Below are 12,048 nucleotides of genomic sequence, written 5' to 3' on the forward strand. Positions count from 1 at the left end.
GCTTCAAAGCCCTTTTGAGATCATCAAACAATATTTGAGAGATGAGTGATATTGTCGCACCCGAATCAATTAGCGCATGACAAGTTAAGCAGTCCTCCAGTACTGTTTCCAGGTATGGCCGTTTAGATTCCTGGTTAGTGGACATATTCCCCACAAAGTGGAGTGGTCGTTCGCAACAACGTGATGTGCCATTTCTGTTCAAGGTGGAAGCAGATTGACTTTTCTGATTTTGAGTGGGCTTGGCTTTAACGAAGCGTTTGACCTTTTTCTTAGCAACTTTTGTATCAGAGTCTATAGACAAAGCCCAGGGGCTTGTTTCTTGATCAAGCGGGCCCTGGATAGGGTCTTGAATGAGAGCGGGAGAAATTTGAACTTTAACGTCCTTGCTATGGGTGTTAATTTCCACGGACCTGGTGTCCGGTAATTCCCCGTCTAGTCCTTGTGACTTATCTTTTACCCTTTTTTCAAATTGTTCTCGCTTTAGTTCTTCACATAGTGGAGCTTCTGGAGAACATTGGTCTACGTTTTGATCGTCCTTCAACCCTTTGTTACTCTTGTGCTCTGACACTTTTTGTGGGTTGGGTGCAGGAACGTAGCGAACAGGTCGATTGTAGCGGTAGTCATGTTGATGGCGACGTACTTTACAGTTATTTTGACCGCGGAGGTTATTGGAATCATAGTTTCGTTGTAGAAACTGTTGTTGTGCGTCATCCCTCGACGCTCCAATACCTCATAATGCACCCTCTAACTGGAGTGAGTGCTCCTGGTCAAACTTCAAAACTGGGTGGTCTATCGACATGTCAGTAGTCAGTTGTTGCAGAGACATCGTGAACATTCTATTGTCGTCCGACATCAAACTTGTCATTGTCGTGGTGGTCCAAAATAGCATACTTGGTGTATTTTAACACCAAAAACCCCATCCGTTTAAAATTAATTTACTATATGTCCATCTAGCAAACCAGGCAACTAAAAGCAACTTTTGAAACAATGTTTTGGTTAATTTCTAGCTTGTTAGCTAGATAGCTAGCTAATCTTAAGTTAACTGGCTAGCAAGTTTAAATAATGACCATATCATTTAGCTGACATCTTAACTTTAGCCAATTTGTATTATGTTATTACAGGAAAATAAACTCACAACAAGATCATTACTTACAAGTTAATGGCGAGCTAATTACAAAAAATTGCTTATGGATGTGTGTGTGACGAAATAAAAGCAGGGCATTTTACCGGATAATTTTTGAACTTGGACACTGTCTTGTTGGCCTAATGTTATATCCTGATTTTACTTTGATGCAGGTCATGTTATTCTTCACACTACCGTCTCTGGTAAACACACACAATATCAAATAAAATCAAAATGTATTTGCTACATGCACAGGATACAGAAGGTGTAAACGGTACAGTAAAGTGGTTACTTCCATAGTGGAGTCTTTTGTTGAGACATATACAGTACCAGTCAAAAGTTTGGACACACCTACTCATTAAAGGGTTTTTCTATATTTTTACTATTTTCTACATTGTAAAATAATAGTGAAGACATCAAAACTAGGAAATAACACATATGGAATCATGTAGTAACCAATTTTTTTTTAAACAAATCTAAATATATTTTAGATTTTAGATTAGCCACCCTTTGCCTTGATGACAGCTTTGCACACTCTTGGCATTCTCTCAACCAGCTTCATGAGGAATGCTTTTCCAACAGTCTTGAAGGAGTTTCCGCATATGATGAGCACTTGTTAGCTGCTTTTCCTTCACTCTGCTGTCCAACTCATCCCAAACCATCTCAATTGGGCCAGGTCATCTGATGCAGCACTCCATCACTCTCCTTCATGGTCAAATAGCCTTTACACAGCCTTGAGGTGTGTTTTGGGTCATTGTCCTTTTGAAAAATAAATGATTTTCCTACTAAGCGTAAATCAGATGGGATGGCATATCGCTGCAGAATGCTGCTGTAGACATGCTGGTTAAGTGTCCCTTGAATTCTAAATAATAGTCCTATTTATGATATAATTTACCAAGATTATACCATTATTTTCATGTTTAAAAAATATATAATTAATTAGTATATTTGAGTTTAACCATGAAGACAGATTTTTCAAAGGTTTTATGGACTGATGAGATGAGAGTGACTCTTGACGGACCAGATGGATGGGCCCGTGGCTGGATCAGTAACGGGCACGGAGCTCCACTTCGACTCAGCCGCCAGCAAGGTGGAGGTGGGGTACTGGTATGGGGTGGTATTATTAAATATGAGCTAGTTGGACCTTTTCGGGTTGAAGATGGATTGCGATCTATCTGCACTGTTAGTACCTCTATTTTCTTTGTTAATATGAACTCTATTGACCTAAATTGCTTTTGTTTTAAAGGTGAATATTGAATAGCATGGCCTCTAAAGGCACATTTAAAAGTGTCCCATGCAATAAGGGGATCTGCCGTACCTATGTTGTGTTGGAAAAAGTCAGTTATAAATTCTTCTGTCCTGGATAAAAACAAGTTGTCATCCAATAGGCTTTGATCAAATTTCCAATATCATCGCCCACGTGGAAATTCTGTAATCGTAATATACAGTGCATTCGGAAAGTATTGTATATAAACATATATACAAGTATATATATATATATACCTCTTGACTTTTCCGCATTTTGTTACATTACAGCCTTATTCTAAAATTGATTAAATTGTTTTTCCCCTTCATCAATCTACACAGAATCCCCCATAATGACCACGGAAATACAGGTTTTTAGACATTTTTGCAAATGTGTTAAAAATTAATAACTGAAATATCACATTTACATAAGTATTCAGACCTTTTACTCTGTACTTTGTTGAAGCACCTTTGGCAGCGATTACAGCCTTGAATCTTCTTGGTTATGACGATACAAGCTTGGCACACCTGTATTTGGGGAGTTTCTCCCATTCCTCTCTGCAGATCCTCTTAAAATCTGTCAGGTTGGATGGGGAGCGTCGCTGCACAGCTATTTTCAGGTCTCTCCAGAGATGTTCCATCGGGTTTAAGTCTGAGCTCTGGCTGGGTCACTCAAAGACATTCAGAGACTTGTCCCGAAGCCACTCCTGTGTTGCTTAGGGTCGTTGTCCTGTTGGAATGTGAACCTTTGCCGTAGTCTGAGGTCCTGAGCGCTCTGGAGCAGGTTTTCATCAAGGATCTCTCTGTATTTTGCTCCGTTTATCTTTCTCTCGATCCTGATTAGTCTACCAGTCCCTTCCACTGAAAAACATCCCTACAGCATGATGCTGCCACCACCATGCTCACCATAGGGATGGTTCCAGGTTTCCTACAGACATGACGCTTGGCATTCCAGACAAAGTTCAATCTTGGTTCCATCAGACAAGAGAATCTTGTTTCTCATGGTCTGAGAGTCTTTGGGTGCCTTTTGGCAAACTCCAAGCGGGCTGTCATGTGCTTTTTACTGAGGAGGGGCTTCCATTTGGCCACTCTACCATAAAGGCCTGATTGGTGGAGTGCAGCAGAGATGGTTGTCATTCTGGGAGGTTCTCCCATTTCCACAGAGGAACTCTGGAGCTCTGTCAGAGTGACCATTGGGTTCTTGGTCACCTCCCTGACCAAGACCCTTCTCCCCCGATTGCTCAGTTTGGTGGGGCGGCCAGCTCTAGGAAGAGTCTTGGTGGTTCCAAACTTCTTACATTTATGAATGATGGAGGCCACTGTGTTCTTGGGGACCTTCAATGCTGCAGATCTTTTTTCGGCACCCTTCTCCAGATCTGTGCCTCGACACAATCCTGTCTCTGAGCTTTATGGATAATTCCTTCAACCTCATGGCTTGCTTTTAGCTCTGACTTGCACTGCTAACTGTGGGACCTTATATAGACAGGTGTGTGCCTTTTCAAATCATGTCCAATCAATTCAATTTACCACAGGTAGACTCCAATGAAATTGTAGAAACATTCTCAAAGAGGATCATTGGAAACAGGAAGCACCTGAGCTAAATTTTGAGGCTCATAGCAAAGGGTCTGAATACTTACAGTACCTTGCAGATCAAATAATATCATCGACCCTTTTGAATTTCTTTGCCCATGGGAGAAGTATATTTCCACACAACTTCATCTAAAATTGTTGAATGAGTTTCCTGTCAACAATTTATATTATATTCCTTCTCTTTTAGCCAGGTAAATACTGGTAGTCTTTTCTTGTTATCTGCTAAGCCATTACAATTATAACTGGCTATACTTATTTCACCATTTACCATAATGAGATACAAGTTGAAATTATATACTGCTCAAAAAAATAAAGGGAACACTTAAACAACACATCCTAGATCTAAATGAAATAAATAATCTTATTAAATACTTTTTTCTTTACATAGTTGAATGTGCTGGCAACAAAATCACACAAAAATAATCAATGGAAATCCAATTTATCAACCCATGGAGGTCTGGATTTGGAGTCACACTCAAAATGAAATTGGAAAACCACACTACAGGCTGATCCAACTTTGATGTAATGTCCTTAAAACAAGTCAAAATGAGGCTCAGTAGTGTGTGTGGCCTCCACGTGCCTGTATGACCTCCCTACAACGCCTGGGCATGCTCCTGATGAGGTGGCGGATGGTCTCCTGAGGGATTTCCTCCCAGACCTGGACTAAAGCATCCGCCAACTCCTGGACAGTCTGTGGTGCAACATTGGTGGATGGAGCGAGACATGATGTCCCAGATGTCCCAGATGTGCTCAATTGGATTCAGTGGGGAACGGGCGGGCCAGTCCATAGCATCAATGCCTTCCTCTTGCAGGAACTGCTGACACACTCCAGCCACATGAGGTCTAGCATTGTCTTGCATTAGGAGGAACCCAGGGCCAACCGCACCAGCATATGGTCTCACAAGGGGTCTGAGGATCTCATCTCGGTACCTAATGGCAGTCAGGCTACCTCTGGCGAGCACATGGAGGGCTGTGCGGCCCCCCAAAGAAATGCCACCCCACACCATGACTGACCCACCGCCAAACCGGTCATGCTGGAGGATGTTGCAGGCAGCAGAACGTTCTCCACGGCGTCTCCAGACTCTGTCACGTCTGTCACGTGCTCAGTGTGAAGAGCACAGGGCGCCAGTGACAAATTTGCCAATCTTGGTGTTCTCTGGAAAATGCCAAACATCCTGCACGGTGTTGGGCTGTAAGCACAACCCCCACCTGTGGACGTCGGGCCCTCATACCACCCTCATGGAGTCTGTTTCTGACCATTTGAGCAGACACATGCACATTTGTGGCCTGCTGGAGGTCATTTTGCAGGGCTCTGGCAGTGCTTCTCCTGCTCCTCCTTGCACAAAGGCGGAGGTAGCGGTCCTGCTGCTGGGTTGTTGCCCTCCTACGGCCTCCTCCACGTCTCCTGATGTACTGGCCTGTCTCCTGGTAGCGCCTCCATGCTCTGGACACTACGCTGACAGACACAGCAAACCTTCTTGCCACAGCTCGCATTGATGTGCCATCCTGGATGAGCTGCACTACCTGAGCCACTTGTGTGGGTTATAGACTCCGTCTCATGCTACCACTAGAGTGAAAGCACCGCCAGCATTCAAAAGTGACCAAAACATCAGCCAGGAAGCATAGGAACTGAGAAGTGGTCTGTGGTCCCCACCTGCAGAACCACTCTTTTATTGGGGGTGTCTTGCTAATTGCCTATAATTTCCACCTGTTGTCTATTCCATTTGCACAACAGCATGTGACATTTATTGTCAATCAGTGTTGCTTCCTAAGTGGACAGTTTGATTTCACAGAAGTGTGATTGACTTGGAGTTACATTGTGTTGTTTAAGTGTTCCCTTTATTTTTTTGAGCAGTGTATTTCTCATAATATATGTTTGTAAACTTACCATTAAAAAGTACCCCAATGATTCAGTGTCCATACAGCTGTACCATACTATTTGCACAGCTACTGAGTAAATCTACAATTGTTCTCCACTTTTCCACCTGCTAAAACCTCCCCCCATCCCAAGTTAGGTTGTTGTCCCAGTGACCGGCAGACCACCACTACCCACCTGGATCCTAGGGCCTTTGAAATATTGGGACACATCCTTTAAAAAGAGCACACAGTGCCACCTACAGAATAGGAGCAAATGAACAGCCAAAAACATTTCCAATGCCATCACCTCGATTGTATTGTATACTGTTATTTAAAAATATATATAGACATAAAAAATTCTTGCATATCTTAATTTATTTCCACAATTAACAAATAATATGCGTAATAATCTTGGGTTTGTCTTTGCCATTCAATCACAACAAACAAGGGCAGTAGTGAGCACAGCGCGGTAAACTAAGCTAGCTTTGCTATAGAGAGAATAAAGTTTTGAAGTTCAGGACTTCTCCCCTTCTGACTGATTTGCCATCTCAAGATGGTGAGCTAACTCAGTTCTATGTATAGTGTAGCGGTTTCAGGGGTTGTGTGATGGATGTACGGTATGTGCCTGCAAGGTTTCTGTGTTTTCTGGCTGCCAGGACCACTGACAGCAATGTGAAGTATTCTCCAGAGGCAGGACCATGGTCTGCTCAGGGGAAACTTCTAGACTGCAGCAGAACAGCCACACCTGTCTCCAGTTGTTATTAGAGCCAAACTGCAGACAGGTGAAACCAATCAGGGCCTCTACTTAAACGTGCCCTGGGTTTTCTTTATTTGTCTTTCCTTGGACCCCGGCAGGTGAAGGAGTAGGAGGTTATTGGGGAGACAGAGCATACATTGGAGAAGGTTTACCAGAAGAAAGGAACTGATGATTTCAAAAGGATTGAACCCCCAAAGACCAAAATTGGAGGACCTTCCACTGGTGATGTAGTGTTTACTCTGTTTTGAGTTGTGTATATCAGGAATTCTGTAGAAAACTGATAATAAACCGGTTTAACCCTTCACTTGGACTGTGGCGTGTGTTTGTATGTATAAACCCTGCCTTACAAAGATCTTGGCGCTAAAACTTCCACATTGGTGAAGAATGTGGGCAAGGCAGTGACGATACACATACAGCCACACCAATTTTTTTTGTTGGTACCGAGTGGTCAAAAGGTATCTGTAGAAAATTATGATGTTTGTAACGAAAGTCGCAATGAGGGGACCAAGATTCAGTGTGGCACATGTTCATGATTATTTAAATCAGAACACTTACACAAAATAATAAACAATGGAAACAAAAGCGCACAGTTCTGTCAGGTAAAACACATACAAAACCGAAAATAACTACCTACAAAACACAGGTGGGAAAAGGCTGCCTAAGTATGATTCCTAATCAGAGACAACGATAGACAGCTGCCTCTGATTAGGAACCACACTCGGCCCAAAACAAAGAAATACACAACATAGAATGCCCACCCCACACCCTGACCTAACAAAATAGAGAAATAAACCGTCTCTCTCAGGTCAGGGCGTGACAATGTTGATGCTTTCCTAAAGACATTTGAGTGCATGGCAGAATGAAAGGCATTGGCACAGATCAAATGGGCAGCAATACTGGCTCCATTTCTTTGTTGGGATGCACAACAGGTGGGGTCTGATCTGGAAGCAACAGAAGCCAATGACTATGACACACTGAAGAAAGATTTTTTTGAGGTTAAAAACCTATTTTCCGAGGGTGACCTGGCAAGAAGGCAAAACAGGGAAATGGCAGCGTGTCCATAAAACATTACAGAATACATACAAAAGACAGTGTCACAAGTTAAAGACACAACTGAAGATTAGAAACAACTGCAGTTAACACAAACAGTGTTGTTGATCAGACTTAAAAACCGGCAAAGACACTAACTCCCCTAATTTAAATCTTCTGAAGCATGTTCCAGGATGAAGGGGCATTATGTGAAAAAAAAATGTTCTTCCCATCTCAGTTCTAGCCTTAGGAACAGACAAGGACAGCAGCGACTGTGAACGAATACCATATTGAGTAACTTATCTGGTCAGTAAAGAATAGAGATACAAAGGGAGTTGTCCCATCAATGCTTTGTACACAAGTGTGCCAGTGCTTTAGCCTCCGGGTGGAGAGAGAGGTCCATTGCACCATAGCATACAAATCACAGTGATGGGTAAATGATCTAGCATTTATAATACATCTTAAAAACCATGATACACTGTGTTTCAAGGTACTTTGAGCCCTGCATATAAACAATATCACCATAATCCAGCACTGATAAAGTGCTTTGAACAAGATATTTTCTGACTAACATTGAAAAGCAAGATTTGTTCCTGTAATAGAAACCCAATTTCAACTTCAGTTTCTTGGTCAAGGTATCAATGTGCTGTTTAAAATTCAACTTTTCATCTAACCAAATCCCAAGATACTTATAGGTGACCCTATCAATTAGCTGGCCTGTTATAGTTAAAATCTGCAAGTGACTCCATCTGTTAACTTTCAGGGAAGTGAGAACCATAAACTTTGTTTTCCTTTCATTAACCACGTCTCAATTGGCAAAGCTGTAAGTCCAACTGTAAGTCCTGAAAAGCCTTCTAAATATTAGTCGCGCTAGAATAAATAATTGTGTCATCAGCATACAGATGGAGATTTGCAGAGTCAACAGTCTTCCTTATATCATTTATATACAGTGTAAAAAGGATCGGACCTAAAATTGAGTCCTGGGGAACTCCTTTTGTAAGCCTTCGAAACTCAGATTTCATACACTCCTGAGCTACACACTGTGTTCTGTCAGAAAGGTAGTTTTGGAACCAATCCAATGCATCAACACTTAAACCAACCTTTTTTAGTCTATACAAGAGCAGGGCATGATCGACAGTGTCGAAGGTCTTCGATAAGTCAATAAAAAGTGAAACAGTGATTTTATTTCTTGCCCTGAGCATCTAGAATATCACCTACATCCTTACTTACAGCAGTAATTGTACTATACTTGGCTCTAAAACCCAACTGGAATTGAGATAAAAAACTGAGTTATTATAAAGAAAGTCTTTGAATTGTGAGTTCACCAGGTTTTCCAAAACTTTTGCCAGTGTAGACAGTTTAGAAATGGGACGATAGTTATCCAACTGGGACAGATCTCCACCTTTATGTAAAAGTGTGACACACAAATAAATGAACCGTAGGCCGACATGTGGCAGTTTCATTCACAGCCACGTTTGAGATGTTTGGAAGGAGTTCATTATCAAATAAATGCCCAGCTTTAGCAAAATGCTCATTAAATATGTCAAGCAGTTTATTCTGGTCAGTCACATCCATTGAATTTGAGGTCAATTTCAGCGGAAGACCAGAGGAGTACGTGTTAGCATTCATGGATTTAATGGTTTTCCATAATTTCGTCAGGTTATTGAGGTTTGCCTTGCTGGATTTGTAATAGAAGCTAGATTTGCATTTCCGTATTAACAAGGTGCACTTATTTCTCAGTGCCCTGAATAACTGCCATTCAGTCTGGGAATTACCCTTTCTGACTTTGGCCCATTGTGTATTTTGTTTATGGATCAAATCATAATTCCCCTGTAAACCAGGGATTGTCTCTATCTCTTACCCAGTTCTTTTTGAGAGGGACGTGTTTATCACAGATAGTAGAAAACACAGAATGAAAATAGGAGAATACCTCTTCGATATCTGGAATCAGCGTAATCCTATCCCAGTTGCATGCATAAAGTTCATGCAGGAATACCTGCTCACAGAAGTGCCTAAAATTTCGCTTGACTATGAACCGAGTGGGCACTTTGGATTTTGGTGTCTCTAATGCAACGGCTGAGAATTTATGCGGGTTGTTTGTTAGAATAACATCAATAAGTGTTGACTTAGGATGTCTTTGGGATTGAGTCTTGTAACTGCATTTATAATTTGAGTAAAATGTAATGTATTACACAGTCCTCTTATGGCTTCAGAGTTTGGAGATAATCAATCCCAGTTTAAATCGCCCATGATGACCATTTCATTTTCCCCCCAACCATGCATCAGTTCAGCCAGAGAATCCACGGATTCTACTTTTGCAGATGGAGGTCTATAACATCCTATCAAACCACATATGTCTTTAATATAGATGGCTATACCCCCTCTTACTTTGTCGATCACATCGATAAACATTATAACCATCCAAGGCTATAGACTGATTTATAACAGATTTCTTAAGCCAGGTCTCGGACAGTACTAAGACATCTGGGTCAGCAGAGTGAACCCAGACTTTTATCATGTCCAATTTTGGCATCAAACTCCTTGCATTAATATGCATCAGTCCCAACCCTGATCTAGTTTTAAAATAATTTGGAGTGGGAAGTTCATCCATAGCCAATGGGCCTTGGTTTGGGTGAATGTTTCCTGACACCAAAAGCAGAAGAATAATAAAACACCTTGATTTGTTTCTTCCTAAAATTTCTCTGCACTTAGATGATTTAAAATAATCCAAACTACAATCATCTGATACAACACCACAGTTTTTAGCCAGACCAAACCCTGTAGATGAGAAAGTTTTATGTGCATGTCACAGTAGGAGTCAAATGGTAAAACAATCAGATCCTTAAAAAATATAAAAGCTGCTATACCATCAATCAAAGTAGGGTTTAGCAGTATCTCTAGGTTAGGGAGATTAGATTTTTGATAATTTAGACTATGCAATGAGCCATAACCGATGTAGGCTAAAACCATTTGGACAAAAATACCCTTTTTAACCACTGAATCCAACAGTTCACTAAAACAAAAAAGAAAACTAAATTAAAGTATACTGAGTCAATCTTTTGAAACCATGAATTCCCCCAAAATTCTCAGCTGTAGCCTAAAGGTTAAGTAGAGTTAAAAAGCAACTGTGTGTCCGAGTGTTGTTGCCTTAGTTAGAATGGTCAGCGCGTTCAACAGCCGCTCCAGGAATATACTGACAGGGATTTCCTCCAGTGTGTAGGCCTGGTCAATGCACCCAGTCGCCTTGCAGTAGGCTACCGCACAGTGAGGCAGAGTGGGCCCAGTGGCCCTGGTGGCTAGTCCACCCGGCAGGGGTATCCTGGGCTAGGAAGCCCAGCGCATCTAAACGTTATTTCACAGAGCAGATACCAACCTCCGGCTTCCACTGCACAGCGGGGCAGGAGAGGAGTCCGAAGACTCCGGTAGAGTGGTGAAACACAGATAAAAACCTGACTGTCAGGAGTATCCAAGGCTAGTCGGCCCAACGTGTTTAGACCGTTAGTCACAGCACAGATGTATCCTCTCGGCTTTCAAGGAGGGCACCACACCGGCTTTATCATCTCGTGTAGAAACCAGCAGATGTCAATTTAACGTTTTAATTGCTTCGATCCTGTAGGATTTTAGATTTTGCCTGTTGTTTAATGACAACTCTTGCAGCTTATAACGATTTTGCTAAGTAATAAAAACTTGTAACACTTGAAACAAACAAACAGTGTGACACAACACGCTCAGCAAAACTGCGCTGCTGCCATCTTAATGTATCATGGTTGGGAGTCAGTTTCTCTTTGAGGGCCCAGCGGTTCCATACTTGGACATATCAACCCGAGAAGGCACCCAGGTCACAGATGTTTGACCTGGTTCACCTAGCAAAAAAATGGCTAGAGCCCGCATATCTCAGTACTGGGGACATCGTGGAAAGAATAGTGATTGACCACTACATCAGGACCATACCTTACGAGCTAAAGAAGGTTGTCAACCAGGGCAGTCCCACCACAGCGGACGGAGTGGTGGACCTCGTTGAGAGATGCCGAGCAACTGACAAACTGCTCAAATCCAGTTGTCCGGACAGGACCACCCAGGAAAAGGGAGGCCTCAAAGGAGGGGGAAGCAAGACATCCCAACTGGAGACTCCCCGGGTTTGGAAAGGAAGAATCCAAAGAGCGGATGGGGAACGCGGGCTCCAGGATCAGGGTTTCCAACCTGAAGCAAAGATGAGGAATAGAGGGGTTGATACCGACACCCGGGAGTGCTACCACTGTGGCGAAATAGGACATATCGCATGGCACTGTCCCAGGAAGGAGGAACCCATGCAGGTTGACATTTCCAATATATACCACTGCCATGTCATTTCTGCCCATGTCCAAGCCCACCGCCACCCTCCGCACCTCAGTCAGGTACAGGTTCAAGGGAAAGAAGTAGATGCCCTTCTAGACTCCGAGAGCATGGT

Source organism: Salmo salar, chromosome 10 (assembly GCF_965601325.2).
Source record: "Salmo salar chromosome 10, fSalSal1, whole genome shotgun sequence".
Lineage (NCBI taxonomy): Eukaryota > Metazoa > Chordata > Actinopteri > Salmoniformes > Salmonidae > Salmo > Salmo salar.